This window comes from Melanostigma gelatinosum (genome assembly GCF_949748355.1).
Source record: "Melanostigma gelatinosum genome assembly, chromosome: 17".
NCBI classification, from domain to species: Eukaryota; Metazoa; Chordata; class Actinopteri; order Perciformes; family Zoarcidae; genus Melanostigma; species Melanostigma gelatinosum.
Genome location: NC_136650.1, coordinates 15,878,831 through 15,893,862, shown reverse-complemented (window position 1 = coordinate 15,893,862; position 15,032 = coordinate 15,878,831). Strand labels below are relative to the sequence as shown.

The 15,032-nt window shown below is 45.0% G+C and overlaps 1 protein-coding gene across 1 annotated transcript in view; it reads right to left on the bottom strand.

Moving 5' to 3' along the window:
- Positions 1-14,823, bottom strand: part of col8a2 (collagen, type VIII, alpha 2) — a 38,926-nt gene extending 24,103 nt beyond the window's left edge. Inside the window, exon 1 of the mRNA XM_079287432.1 lies at positions 14,692-14,823. The gene's annotated coding sequence lies outside the window, so the exon portion shown is untranslated. The remainder of the gene's footprint in view (positions 1-14,691) is intronic.
- Positions 14,824-15,032: the final 209 nt, after the last annotated feature.

Genomic DNA, 15,032 nt, shown 5'->3' with positions numbered 1-15,032 from the left:
GGAATGTGACCCTGTAGCACTGTAAAAGCAAGCAATGGCTGAGCTTCCCTTCGAGGCTCCAGCCTATTCTCTCAATTTTTACATTCATCATCTGCATCTGCACTTGTCAGTCAAAAGACACCAGACCATCACCACCCTATCACTTCCAGCTAAGCATACACTGTGACTCCCCATGACGTAGGAAATCTCACCAATTATGAAGCAGTTGGAAAGGTCAGAGAGTGAAATCTTTCAAGGATCATCTTTGTTACCCTTGTCACTCAGCTGGTCTCTGCACCACAAAAGACAAAGGTATTTACATCTGGATCTGTCAGTATTACATTATTTTGTTGTTAGTATGAAAAGACTCTGATGCTTTTCATTATTTTTTCAATACATGTGCAGTTACAGTGAGCAAATCATCATCCTTCATCTTTGTTGAGTCTTTTCCAAATGCAAGATCACAAGTTTGAAACATCACAGATTTGTATATTTCATAAAGTTTGCACTTTTGGCCTTCAGTGGGGTTTTCTTTCTCAGAAGATTTCAGGATGTCTGACATCAAAAAAGAAAAAGATGCATTCCCATTTCCATTTATGGTATGTTTTCAGTGGCCTTTCCCTAATTGGGGAGGGCTAATTAACATACCACCATACTTTAAAGCTGACACCCGGAAAATACACGGTAGAAAATCTATTGGTTTTATCTCTTCACACAGTAGGCAAATGTTTTTTTTCCCTTTTCTTCCATTTTTACTGTAGTTTTCCTCAATGATGGAGGATTCAAAATGGGTTCCAGAAAATCCAAATTGCTATAGATTTATTACTTCAGTCATTTAAATTCAAATGTCGATTCAACTAAAGTAAATATCATGGCGGCGCTAGAGGGAAAAGTAAGGATATCACCAAAGTTATGAGGACACATCATCTAGGAAACATGGGCATCTGAGCTGAAGTTCATGGCAATACATCCAATAGTTGTTGAGATATTTCAGTCTGAACCAAAATGGCGGACATCACTCGAGCCATCACTAGAGCTACGTCGCTGGCATTGCTTAAAAGGCAGATTATCTTACACAACTAGCTTCAATGAGATGACATGTGATCAAAGAATATTCTTCAAAACAAGTAGAATCACACATGAACGATATAACACTCCACTGGCAGATATTGAGAAAAAAACAACTAATAACTAGCATGTGTATTTTGTCCCAGGGTAACCACTAAAACGCTCTCCTAAGTTGCAAAAGAGACTTGGGAACATCATCATTTGTGATTACTGCTGCCACCACTGACTTCAAAGACAGAAGGAGAGTAACAGGGGGAGTGTTTGCACGAGTGGAAACCCTCAACCAATCCTCTAATGGTCCCAGGACCATTTCCATACCGCATTCTGGCTTCTTGTCCTCACTGACCTCATAAAACCTTTGAAAGCACATCACAGTTGTCGGGTGAAAACAAAAAGCAGAAAAATATTTTTCGCCTGAAAGCCGTTCATTTTTACAAGTACTTTCATCGGCTACGAAAAGATTCCGCGCACCCATACGGCACTTGAACTTGAAAATATGCAAATGTTCATTGGAATGCTGACATTTTGCATACATCTAAATGATCCGTGGCATGGTTTCCACACATAAGACGTAAGAATGAGCAACTTCAAAACAGCAACCGCATGCATAAACACATGTGTTTTTCTCTGTAGCACATGGGCCAGTGTGCGTCTATGAGAAACAGGCATATGGAAGGAGATGGGGTTCAGGCTGCAGACTCTGCTAGGGCACATGATCTTGTTCCCCAAAATGGAAATCCTAGGCGTTAGCCAAACTACACGCCAGCCTTTAGGTATGAACCTTCCAACGGATCCACGCCCCGTTCTCCCCCTCTCTCATTCCACCGAATATTTTCATAGGACATTTGACTTCAGGGGCTGGCTATTAGTTCAACAGGTGTGGAGAGACAAATGCCATTAAAACACCCCGGGACATTCCACCACTGCACTTGCCATGGACCCATTACATTTCTCTCCCTCTGTCTCACCATACAATTCAATACCTGTCCATTCTGCCATTCCCCTTAATGTTACCCAGTCACCAGATGTCAGAATTATGTAAATGTAATAGTTACTCACTTGAGTTTCTCTGCGTATGAACATGTGTGTGAGTGTGTTTATTGCTGCAGTAGCTGGAAATATGCAACCGGCCTTCTCGGCTGCGAGTTGTTGTTGTTTTAAGCCCCTTGGAGGTCTCTGTATCACTCCCACTCAAACTGGCACGGGATACAAACTGCAACCAGATGGAGGACTTCTGCCATTGTTTTCCAGTTGAGCAGCACCATGCTAGCGGGCAACGCAGAGGGGAGGGAGGTGGGTTTGGTGAGCATCATCGACCAAATCCGAGACCTATGCTCTAAGTCTAAGGGCATGCATTACATGATGAAAATGGATTGGATGTCGAGTCTCTTTCTGTCTATTGTCTCCCATCTTTTCTCACCTTGCAAATGCGAACACCTTTCTCTTATTCTCCCCTCTTGAAGAGTGAGGTAATGCTCGAACATTACTGAACGAACATGTGCGAATGAAGGCCATCAAACAGAGATATCCGTCCAGAGCCAAAAAGGCACGCCTGCAGCCCACAAACGATCATCCCGTGAATGTAAATCGCCCACAAAACCTCTCTTTCCTTTCAAATCACTCATCTGCTGCTGAAAAAGCAAAACTCTGGGCTCCGTCTGACACGTCTTAGCGCGACGCTGTATGGTTTGGAAGCAAGCGTGTGTACTTAGGTTTAGAGGGGTAGGATTGAAACCCCCAACACTTTTCTTTCTGTGCAAAAACAAAACGAGACGGGGACAGGAGACATCAACTCGTGCTCACACGTGCGTATAAAGGAGAACAGGCTAATATGTGTTCAGTGAATCAGAGCTGATGGCTTTTGAATTGTCTGTAAAAATGTTCAGAGGTCTGAGAGTGGGTGTGGGCATACATATCAATGTGTATATGCCACAAACAGATAACAGAAAACAAATTAGATCAGACTTAGAAAAATTATCAACAGAACAAAACAAAGTTCACGTTTCTTTCACTTGCCCCTCAGGGCTTCCGTATGGACCAGAAAAAAAGGGATTCGACAATAGATTCTAGCTTTGTAGACAGTCAATATGGTGGATCAGTGCTGTCAACACCACGTTATGTTAGAGAGGAGGGACATCTCAAAACCTGGACGAGCAAGATAGTTACCAGATAGAAGTAACGAGATGTAAGTAAGACAATATCTTTGTTAATTTGGGTGAAGAAGTAGGAGGATTCTCATGCTTCGGAGGAGGATTTGGGGGAAATAGAAAACGGATCAAGACACGAGAAAGGGAAAGACACAAGGCATGGAGTCGAGGAGCAAATCTCCATCGCCATGCTCCGTATTTGCACCCGCTCTGCTATGCTAACACTGTCCAGGATCGCGTGGAATGAGAGAGCGCTGTGTTTTGACGGCTTTTCACAGCCCCTAGTTGAGAACAGTGCAAATAGACATAATGCCAAAATAACAGTTGTTGGAATGCAACGCTGCCTATGCGGTTGTTGGCCTTGGATGGAGATTTAAGGTTGCGAGACAGACGGATAAACCCCCCCCCCCCCCCCCCCCCTGTTAAATGTTGGCCTGGTCCGTCCCGTTTTCAGAGGAGGTTGTTATGAGGGTAGTCTATGGGTCTCAAAGGGTAGGGTGGGGGGTAAGTGAGTCAACAGTAGCATAGAGGTAATGGGTGACACATTAGGTCCGTAATAGCTCTATCAGAAGGTGCCAAGGTGCACCACAGGGGTCAAACATCCCATAAAAATGTTTCCTGGCAAAGAGTTGCAAACACAGCGTCAGGATTTGGGAGCTGTGCACATCACTGGCATCACGCCGAGAGAACTACACCGGTGGGAAATATCACAAGTGTATAGAGCGAAGAACTGATTACTGATAAGGCTGGCAGGCATATAAACTCGTTGCACCTTTCTGACGTCACTAAATCCTTTTCCCAGACTCGGGAACTCTCCTTCCTCTCACAGAGAAAAGCAGGAAGGGTGACTGACATGCAAAAGATTGCAGACTTAAAAACAAACATTGTCTGACTTACTTTTCCTTCTACCTCTTACCCGGAGCCTCTCTTTCCCCTCTGTCTCCCATGGACAACGTATTACGACGGCTGCAGTTTTTATTGGAATTACTTAAATGGATCTTAACAAATTGCCCTTTGAATGATGGGTGCTGGTGTCTGTCCTCTGCGTGTGTATTTGTTAATGCGCGAGTGTGTGTCGGCTCCAGACCTCGTTTCCATCCGCCATGCCAAACTTCTTTCACCCAACCAACCAACTCTCCCCTCCGAGCACTCCACGCCCACCCCCACTCCTTGATGCTCACCACATCTCCCACAGTGGACACAGTCATTTTTGCTTGCGCGCACACACACACACACACACACACACACACACACACACACACACACACACACACACACACACACACACACACACACACACACACACAACCTTCTTCATCCAAATTGCCCTCATACACTCATAAGGTAATGGCTGCAATTTGCTTATCGCACAAGCACAGATGTGAAAATGCATGGTGTCTAGACTGACAGTGGAGACAAAAACCCTTCCATCTGGGTTCAAAAGTGGGTTTCCCAAAGCATCACAAGTCAACAGAACAAAGATGTTTTTGTTCTGAGACACTTTTGAGGAAACGGTCCAGTCCTGGCCAGTCTTAATTTCTATATCTGTGGATCAGATGATTTTCTCACCATCCATTACTTTGTCTGACTGTCTGCGACTCTGCATGTGCTCCCACCCACCATAACCACTTTGTTTTACTGTCTCAGCTCCCCTCCTGTTGCAGAAAAATGCAGTGAAAGGGATTACAGACACATTCCAGACGCCCTCGATGGTGTGAATGATGGACCAGTGGAGTGACGTAGAGAGAGAAGATGCAGGGAGGACATAGGATGAAGTGCAGCTGAGGTTACAGATGAGGCATTGCAACACACCTTCGTCCACGGAGCTCAACATCTATATAGGAGAAAGTTTCAGCTTCTGCACAGAGATCAGTGTTTATGTGTGTAAATGTGCAAGACTGAATTAAACCCACAGATAAGGCCAGTAGGCCTACTGTGAATATGCTGTTGTGTCTGGCTGAGAACTGTTCAGACAATTTTGGACGCTGGCAGCGATACAACTAATGCTTTTCTTATTCCCCTGCTTTCTGAATAATCGCGTCGAGGGCAGTGCAGCGGGTAGGGACGAAGCAGGATGAGCGTCACACGGAGGAGATTGAAGATTTATCGAAAAGCAGCAGTGAGAAAGCCCACAGCTCAGCCTCTGTTCTGTGGCGTCTGTCCCCATAGTTCCCTCGAGCTCTGATACAAACACTGTTTATATGTGTTTCTAGGTGTGTGTGTGTGTGTGTGTGTTTAAAAGTAATGGCAGCCTTATGCCTGATTTTTCCTTTTCTTTCCAGCCCCATCACCAAACATGAACGTCAACAACCTAACTGGCGTATCTAATGTGTGGCGAAGAAAAATGAAATCCATCTCTCTCATTGTACATCCCCTCCTCTTCATTATGGACCACTTCCTGTCGGAGTTTACAAAATCCCTGCAGGTATATGGATTTTTGATTTTCCAGTGATGGTTTCTGAGGGTGGTTTCTGTGGGTCTTAAGAAACAGCAGATACATTTAGATGGCAACATAACAATTGCCATTTTAATGGTGAAATTGTGTTGCGCAACAGGAGCATTTATCCGTCGTTTGGTCTGCGTTGAGGCTATCTGACTTTCATCACTTTCCACTCTCTGGGAGATGCCTTTCGACACGCGAACCTCCGGAGGAAACAGAAAGACACTTGTGATCAACAGAATTATGCATGGGAACAGAAAGAGATACAAGACAGAGAGACATGTCAGCGAACCTGGTTTTCGGATCACACCCGTATACAGCCCACCAGGGATAGGCCTTCAACTCATTAGGGCACTGTTAGTGAGTACTGTGCATGTCTTGGAGGGGGTCTCCGCACATTCCCCACAAGTGTTGATGGGGTCTGGATTTGTCATTGTGTCCACATGGGAGTGGATGGCTGCTTGTGCGTTTCCCTGCTGCGTTACGCCTGGCTGGCCTACGCCAGCATCCCTCAAGACGAGATGTCCTGGCTGATCCGCTCCCAGAGAGGGATGAAGCGCACATATCTATGGTTCTCCTTATGCTTCTGACATTTTAACCATTTCGACACAACATAGATGTCTGTTTTTGCACCGCAAATGAAGACGAGCCCACATTTTTGCTGGTTTCACAGGACAGTGTCCTAAGAGAAGGTTTATAAAAGAGAAATTTACATATATCTTCTATTTATCTGGTAATGTTTTTTTTGTTTTTTTTTAACGATAATTACATAACAGATTTTTACTCCCCATCATTCTTCATGCAGATTATCATCTAATTGATATTTGTATATTTTTTTAAAGATTATAAAGTCGTAAATATACTACTTTATGTGATCAGTAAATATACTACTTTATAACCATGGACTGCTTCGCTATTTACTGAATTGGCCGCGGTTTCTAACGCAGCCTCAGGTGCTCTCCCCTATGCACGTTCGATTTCCGTTGTTTGAGTAGACTACGCAAGGTAGCCTGAGGTTTCGCTGGTGCATCTCATTTTTGGTGGTAAGCTTCAAGGAGACTACATCTTTCATTGAGAGAAAATTTCTCTCTTTCTTTTTCTCGTCATGATTTCAATGTGCACAGCACCAGCCTCATGTGGCCAGCAAGAAGCAGCGGGGTTGCTGGAAGGCAAAGTATCACTTTGAGCCGTTTCCACTGTTGTATTACCGTTTCATATTTCTAAATATGCTCCTGTGATTTAGTCAAAATAGCACGAGCTCAAAATACGCTGGGTCCTACATTTCCCATAAGCATAGAGCTAAGGGGAACTGCATTCACTGAGGCTTTGTCTCCACAAGCAACCACTTTTCACATTACACATAGTTATTTGACCATTTTGCGATGCTACTTAAGCCCTTTTTAGATGCAGTTTAACCATGAACAATGCTCTAACTCCACTGTATTGCCACTGTCTCAATGCTCCCAACATGAGGTTTGAATCAGCAGGCTGTCACATGGCAGGGACACAGCATTCAGGACACATCCTCTGACTGTAACTATCTGGCGAACATGTCTGCAACCTCGTCCTCCTCCTCCGCTTGCTTGTCATCCCCTCCTCTTCCTTCCAGACGACGAGGGATACAGAACATGCCTCGTCCCTATGATGGAAGACAGCGGCTGCAGTCGAAGAATGAATGGGTTATAGGACTAAATGAAAAATGACTCTGTTGTACGGCATATAAAGGCAGCACTGTTTGACTCAAGTGTATCTTTTAAATCTTCAAAACTACCCAGGTTTCTGCTTCCCGCAAGAGATTAACGGCATAGCAAGTTTAACTGATTGCAGGAGTTCTGGGGTATCACTGAATTGCTCAACTTGAGGAATATGCCGGGTGTTCCCGACAGGGTAAACAAACATTGGAGTAGTAAAGAGGTTGCTGCGAACTGAAGCCGAGTAATTCATGGAGGAATAATCTGTGTCTGGGAGCAAACACACGGCCCCTGCATGTTTCTGTTGACACTGCTTCAAATCCTCGGCCAGATCAAAGACGCCACATGGTTTCTGCAAACGAAATGCTCAGACCGAGCTTATTTTCTCTTTTTAACTTCTTCCACCTCCAAATCTTTTCCTGTACTTTCACCTCTCTTTGCCTCTTTCCCACAAATTACCACCCTGTCCCCGTTTTCATCATGTCCCACTTCAATCTTTCTTTCTCTTCCAAACATATCCATTGCCATCCCTTTACCCGATGTTTCCCATATCCCTATCGCACTTTCACCACATTGTCAGAAAGACTCGGGTTTGTGTGGTTTCTGCCTTACTCTGGGAGCGGTCCAGCTCAGGCTCCACTGGGCCGGTTGTCGGTTCGGCTTGCGGAGCAGGCCGGGGCCCGCTGTTAGGAAGTGACCACTTCTCTGGTTCAAATTAGCAATGAGGCAACGCAGCAGGCTCCAGAAGCGTTTGTACTTCTGTAGCTTTCGCTGTCCAAACAATCACAGACTTGCATGGCTAATGTCGGGTAGAAGATTGTTTTTTTTATTCCCTGTTATTCTGCAATCGATCATCTATGGAACATCCAGATTTCAACTCAGGTCATGTAAATCTGTGAATTTCCTCAGTTGTTAAGAAGACAGTTCACGTCTGTGTTGCTTCATACAACTACAGCTGTGTTCCGAAAGCCAACAGCAACTTCCTAATCAATCTAATCTGGTTTTCATACATTGAAACGGGTGGGTATTGTATATGATCTCCAAAACTATACCTATACCATACGTACTGCCAGTTTTTGTGAAGAAAATCTTTCCATACTCGCTTGCATGCTTGCTTATGTTACACAGACAAAACCGAGCAAATGCGTGATGGAGAGGCAAACAGTGAGGCTGTCATCCAATTAGTCTTGTGTTTGTTTATCCTAGCCTTCAATGTGCTGGATCTCACATGTTGTCCATGAAACTCTACTCCGCTTGTACAATATCCTTCCTAAATTATAAGGCAAACCAACAGCCCTTCCTGTCTTGTGAGCATGAAATAATTCTTCTTCAACAGCTTCTTTAAAGCACCTAGGAATGCTGCCAAACTGCATTGCCTCTCCCGTCTAACTCCAGGAAGTATTACATTTATTGTAGGGATAAACAGAAACAAGAGAACTGTCGTTACGACCACGTACACACGCCATGTAGAACGCACTCGGCAAAGCATCGCTCACACGGGGTGCACGTCAAACGAGCTGGAATGAGCACAAAGTCGCTTTTTCATTGTATCGTTTCCCTGCTTTCCTGCTGATTACGAAAATGAAAAGCTTTGAAGGGCTGGATGTGTTGTACTCTGCCGAAATCCTCTGAGCGCTCCATTATGAAACGCATGTTGCTCAATGGGCTCAAAGTCTTTTTAGAAAGGATTAAGTCTCTAAGCCACGGCCATTCAGACATAAAATCTCAAGGAACCTGCACCCTGCATCGAAGAAACATGGAACACTGTAACAGCTCTGATTGTGTCTTTACATCGGTAAATATATTTCAGTGTCAACAAAGATTGTATGAACCATTGAGGCGTGATGTGTGCTCTTTGGATGCATAATATGGTGTGACAAAAATTCAAAAAGAAACAACTCAGAATCCAGGGGTGAGATAATGTAAATCAAAAGTCATCCTAAGTCCATCTCTTTGAGGAGCATTGTGAGCCAAGCTACATTTGAGGTCTTTAGGCAGAAAGTGGCAACCTGTGCTAGTTTGTTAAAGGATCAGGGTGTAACATTTAGGGGGATAAATTGCCAGCAATGGGATAAAATATACATAACTACGTTTAAGCATCCATTACCTACTCCAGAAAATGTGGCCCTCTCGCTCCAAAGGGAACCAAACCAACAGGAAGGTCAAGGAACACCTACACACACATTTCTAAATCAAGTTCAGACTGAACAATAATAAAGTCTGGAGCCATTCAAATGGTCTCAGAAGAGCTGTTTCCAACCCATTACTCAATATTGACCCAATAGTGAGCGATATATCCATCCTGCATCTGCAGCGAAATAATAAAAATAAACAGTTGACTTGGGAAGTACATCTGTCACAAGATGAAAAGAGGGATATTGTGAGTTTTGTACTGAGGAGTTGACCCCTGTTAAGAGTTGGCCCAACCGTCCTGCTTTTGGAAGCCCTAAATACAATTCTTGCCAGAAGGTGAACTGAGGGGCAATGAATAAGGGGGAGAAAGAAAAACAAAAAAGGCAAAATAAACCTTCCTGCATGGTCATTTGTACAGCTACCTAAACCAATCAAACAATCTTCATTTGGCTTCGCTCTGTGTGAAGGATTCAACTTTTTAGACTGTTAGTGAGGAGGTCACGCACATCCTCAGGAGACGTGGTGAAACTCTTGCTTCTTTGTATCCAGCATTGAAGGAGAGCAGAGCTCGAGGTGTCACATCCCATTAACCAGGAACTGCACTGTTGCTGGTTTGAGCACTGAGGCTCTCATTCCCGTTTGTTCCTGTTGGATTCTCTTTAAAAACACGAGCTGTCGTCCCAAAAAAAGCTCCGGCACACGATTGGAAAAACTTCGATTTGACTCCAGGAAGCATTGCTCAATGTGTGTTTTGTCCGAGACTTGATTGTTTGCGCCTTGTTCAGGCCTCACTGACCGAAAGCAATGTCTGGCACTGGAGAAGAAGGTTGCTTTACCACAGGGGTTTTAGTTGAAGCCGAAAGAAGAGTCGTGGTTTGAGAAGCGGATTTGTATTCTTTAACAGTAGAAAACGATGGAAGAAAAGTCTGTGGAACTAGAACAAAGTCAGGAAGAAAGGAGAATGTTTGCAGGAGAAAAAGTGGTAATGCAATGGTGAAAGCGCTTCTGTCTCCGAAGCGCGCCTGCGATAAGTTCCCTCTGATAGCTGAGGCGGGCATGTTGCCGAGCCCCCACTGAGCTCAGAGGCCGTGCTATGACTGAGCCACTGCTGACAGAGTCAATGGGAGGCAGAGGGAAAATAACAAGGGGCGTCTGCCAAGCCTCCCCATTGCTTGCTCTCCTTGTCTCTCGTTCTCTGTCCCCCCGTTGCTGCCAGCCTTGTGGAAAAACTCCCCTCTGGTCCAGACACAGTTATGAGAAAACCAAAGAGCAAGTGAGACAGATAAACACACATAAAGGGAGACCGACAGATGAATAATAGAGTGACAGAGAGAGAAAAATAAATACGTTAAGTTGCCAAATTTTAAAACAGAATGAGAATAATAGAAAGTTTTCCTCCCTCTCCTTCTGTACTCTGCTGTTCTTCAGGGCTCGTACAGGAGAGCCAAAGCAACGTCCTTCAATACAAGGGCCTGATTAATAACGTGCTGCGCCATGCACTCTGGAGGGCCGTATGTTTGTGCAGATTCATTATCTGCCATATAGCTGACTGACTTCCACATATATCAGCTGCGTGTCCAGGCCAAGACGGCTACTAGTGATGTGCTAACAAGCTTAGAGAGTATAAACACATGAGGCAAAATGGAAGTAAAGGGAGACATGATGCACATTTAATACGTCTTTCTCTTCTGCCCGGTTCAGTTGAAAAACAAATCCAGCCTATTAATCTTGAATCTTATGCTGCGGGCTCTGATTAGGACCAGGGCCCAATGTATTCTGTTTCCACCGCCCTTTACTGCAATTCTTCATTCAGCATATCAGCAGCATCATTGGCATGCCTTATAATAGGTGCTGAAGAGTGTGGGCAGGTCCAGAATGTGTGTGTGTGTGTGTGTGTGCGTGTGAGTGTGTGTGTGTGTGTGTGTGTGTGTGGCTATGATTACAGGTCTTCCGGCTGAAAAGAAAACACACTCTTGTTGGTGAAGCCATTAAAGGAGTGCCCCCTCACACTCTTTCCTCTTTAAGTCAAAGCACCTATGAAACAAAAGGGGAAATGTGTGTGCGTGTGTGTGTGGTGTGTGTGTGTGTGTGTGTGTGTGTGTGTGTGTGTGTGTGTTCCTAATGTGTATGAGTTTCAGGGAAGTAAAGGGATAAGTGGGCGTTTACTTTCCTTGAGAATGAGTGGCATTCTCCTTAATTTCCTGCTAGCACTGGCATCGGACTAAGAGTAAGAGAAGCACATGTGCACCCAAGTACACACACACACACACACCACACACACACACACACATGCAAAAGCATACAAAAAACTGCACTGAAAGCTATTAGGGAGTACTCATGCAAGTGACAGATGAATGTTTTGTGGCTTTATTAAAGAAGACTACAGACACATTGATCTTGTTTAATATGATCGAATATAATCAGTGTTATGAGGTGATTTATTGTAAGATTCATTTTGTGAGAGTAGGCTAAGCCTCAAAATGACTCAATAAAGCAGTCATAAAGACCGCAACAGGTTTTCTCTTCGCTACAAGATGACATGTGTTTGTGTCTGTGTGCGAGCAACAGTGAACTGCCTGGTATTCTGCCCCCTTGTGGCAACAAAGTGTAGACTATTACAAGCCAAAGAGGGGTGAGGAACAGAAAAGGCATCAAGGCAGAGGGGGCTCCCATAACTTCAGTTAAAATCCTTTCACTTCTTGTCTTTCTTTTGTTCTCTCTGCTGTTTGAAAAACACCTTTTCGATCCCTAGAAAGAGTACGAATCCACTCGACCTGTCTCTCTTTGATTAAGCAGTGAGAGGTTTTCAAGCAAAGACTGATCTGAGCCTCAGATTTCCCACTGTCTCTCCCTTGTGCTGCCCTAATGAGGATGAAATCTCCCCCAAAAAAAACTCACAGATCTACAGAGAAGACCTTGCTCTTTCATCTTGACATCAGATCAATAGTTTAAAAAAAACAGCTGGTGCTTAGAGCCTTAAAAGTCCCAACTTCAACATGTTCTGGCCTATAAAGTCACAGCAGTGGGGCGCGAGAGTCTCAGCGCCGACTGAACAGGCGGTTTGGCTGTGTGAGCGTGTTCATCTGTTTGGAATGTGTGTGTGTGTGTGTGTGTGTGTGTAAGGAGTGTTAAATCCATGTAGGTGTTGGTATTGCACGGGGCATAAAGTGTGCTGTGTGTGCCGCTGTGCATTCAGCGTGACTGTTGTTTGTGTATGGTCGGTCGCGCCTCGGCCCTTTGTATCAAAAGCCTGAATGGGCGGCCGGCTGGAGGCTGTTAGTTGCGGTTAAATAATGTACTGCACGCACAAACACACTTGAGTGGCTCGTAGCCACCGGTGACAAAGTGAGTGACCAGTTGCCACCCACAGGAGAACAGAGAGTCCCATTCAGTGGCATGGGGTTGCCATGGGCGGTTACAGCACAACGTTGCCATCATGCATGTGCCAGACATGCATGCCAAGAAAACGGCTAGCGATGCAGAGAGGGGCATAAAATCTCCTGACTTATAGGTGCTTTAACAGAAAGAAAGAAAGGGTGGGAAGCTGACTGGAAACAACTGAGTCAATAAGAGAGGCCCCGGAACTTTATGAGCAAATGCTACTTTGAACAGTAAAGCAGACACTGCTGCTGCGCACCGGCAGCTCTGCAGACCCGATAAACTCCTGTTGTACCTCACTGCCAGGGGGGAGAGTTCACACTTTAGTGTGTATCCATTCACTCGCTCCCCCTTGAAGGATGGTGCAACATACTTTGATACTCACACAGATTCGGTCGCCAAAGGAGCATGCATATGTGGCTGCACGTGCACCAACACACACACGCACGCACGCACACACACACACACACACACGCACGCACGCACACACACACACACACACACACAGGTATATCCAGTTGACTTTGCTTTCCGCCAGCGAAATATACGATGCTGCCAAATGTTTTTGGAGCTCAGAACTCCAGCACACTGTCTTTTCCAGACTCTCTCCCTCCTCTCTCTTTTTCTTACCTTCCCTCTACACCTCTCTCTCTCTCTTTCTCTCTCTCTCTCTCTCTCTCTCTCTTTCTCTCTCTCTCTCTGTCTCCCTCCTTCCTTTGCGAAGAAAGCCTGCTGTTGGTGCACTGAAACACATGTGATTGAAAAATGTATTTTCCCAGCAGAGCATGCGTTTTTGCACATGTTCAATGAATGTGTTCCTCTTGGCCTTTCCCCTTTTGCTCATCTCTTTTCTATCCCTCTGTTCGTTTGTCATGCGGGATACCTGGGGACATGGTCACTGCTTTCTGTCCTCCTTCTGTTTGCGACGGAGGGATGTCGTTACAGTGGAATGCAGCGTCGCTTGCCAGAGGTGTCACAGTGGATGGACAGAGTGGAGCAACAGTGGGACGAGGCGAGGAGAAGAGAAGAGGAGAGGAAAAATGACAGGACCATGTGTCCATTTAGTATTCCATCACGTCAATACATTCCACTCACAATATAAACTTCAATAAACTTCCTGGTTAACATCCAGATCCATCGAGCAAGCAGCAGTCCATGCCAACAGAATGGGGTCTATGAGTAGCCGTTAAAGTCACATACGCAAACACAAGATCCGTCCACATGGAGGACACCCCTCTTACGACGATAACCAGAATATCTGCTGTTGAGCCAAACCCACTGTACATATCCCACTGCCACACTGCCCCACCCCTATACATACTCCGGATACACACAATGCCCACTGCAACATCGTCAGCATATATCCCAGATGTACCTGAGTATGGATGCATCGACGATGTCTCTGCCCTACACCTGAATCAACAATCATCACTCATTTGGGCAAAACCTCACAGAACATTCCCACTAAGACTGCAGAGAAAGTCAGGGGACACTCAAAGAAGAGAGGAGCGCACAGCGACAACTTTAATATTATTCGACTCTAAGTTGAATTATTTAACACACCTTTATTACATTTCTGGAAGTTGTTGATCAAACTGCACCGGTTCCTTTTTAATCTGCAAGCTGTTACTCTGAGCACTAGCTTAGGACTGAGGAGAATTATGCAAGTCCCATGACTAAGGTATTGCAGCGTCTGTTTTTTATTTTATTTTTTTCGCCTTTCCTGTTCTCTCCTCCGGTTTCTTTTGGCCTCGGCCACTGGGGCCACATGTGATAAAAGTGAAAAGAGAAGAGATGACAGGACACGAGGATGCTGACGGAGCCCCAGAGAAAGGTGGGTGCGGGTCGGGCTTACCTCTCTCTCCTCGGGGCGTTGAGGGGCAGTGGGCACTGGGTAAGGGCAGCGGTAGGTGTGAGCTTCAGGTGGGTCTCTCTTCTACCTCCCTCCTTGCTTCAGCCACGCGTGTCTCCCATGGGATGCAATGGCATCAGATATTCAATGAACATGCAGCCAAAAAAGAGGAATGGTGTCCTCCCGGGCAAAGCGCTTGTACCCTGAGTCGGTCCAGTGCTGCTCACAAGTGCAGGGAGGAAAAAAACAAGCAAAAAGTTTTAAAGAAATAAAAGAAATGTCTATTTTCAACTGCAAATTGTCTATTTAACTTTTCATTTTCTGCCTCTGGCCAAAAGCAAAAA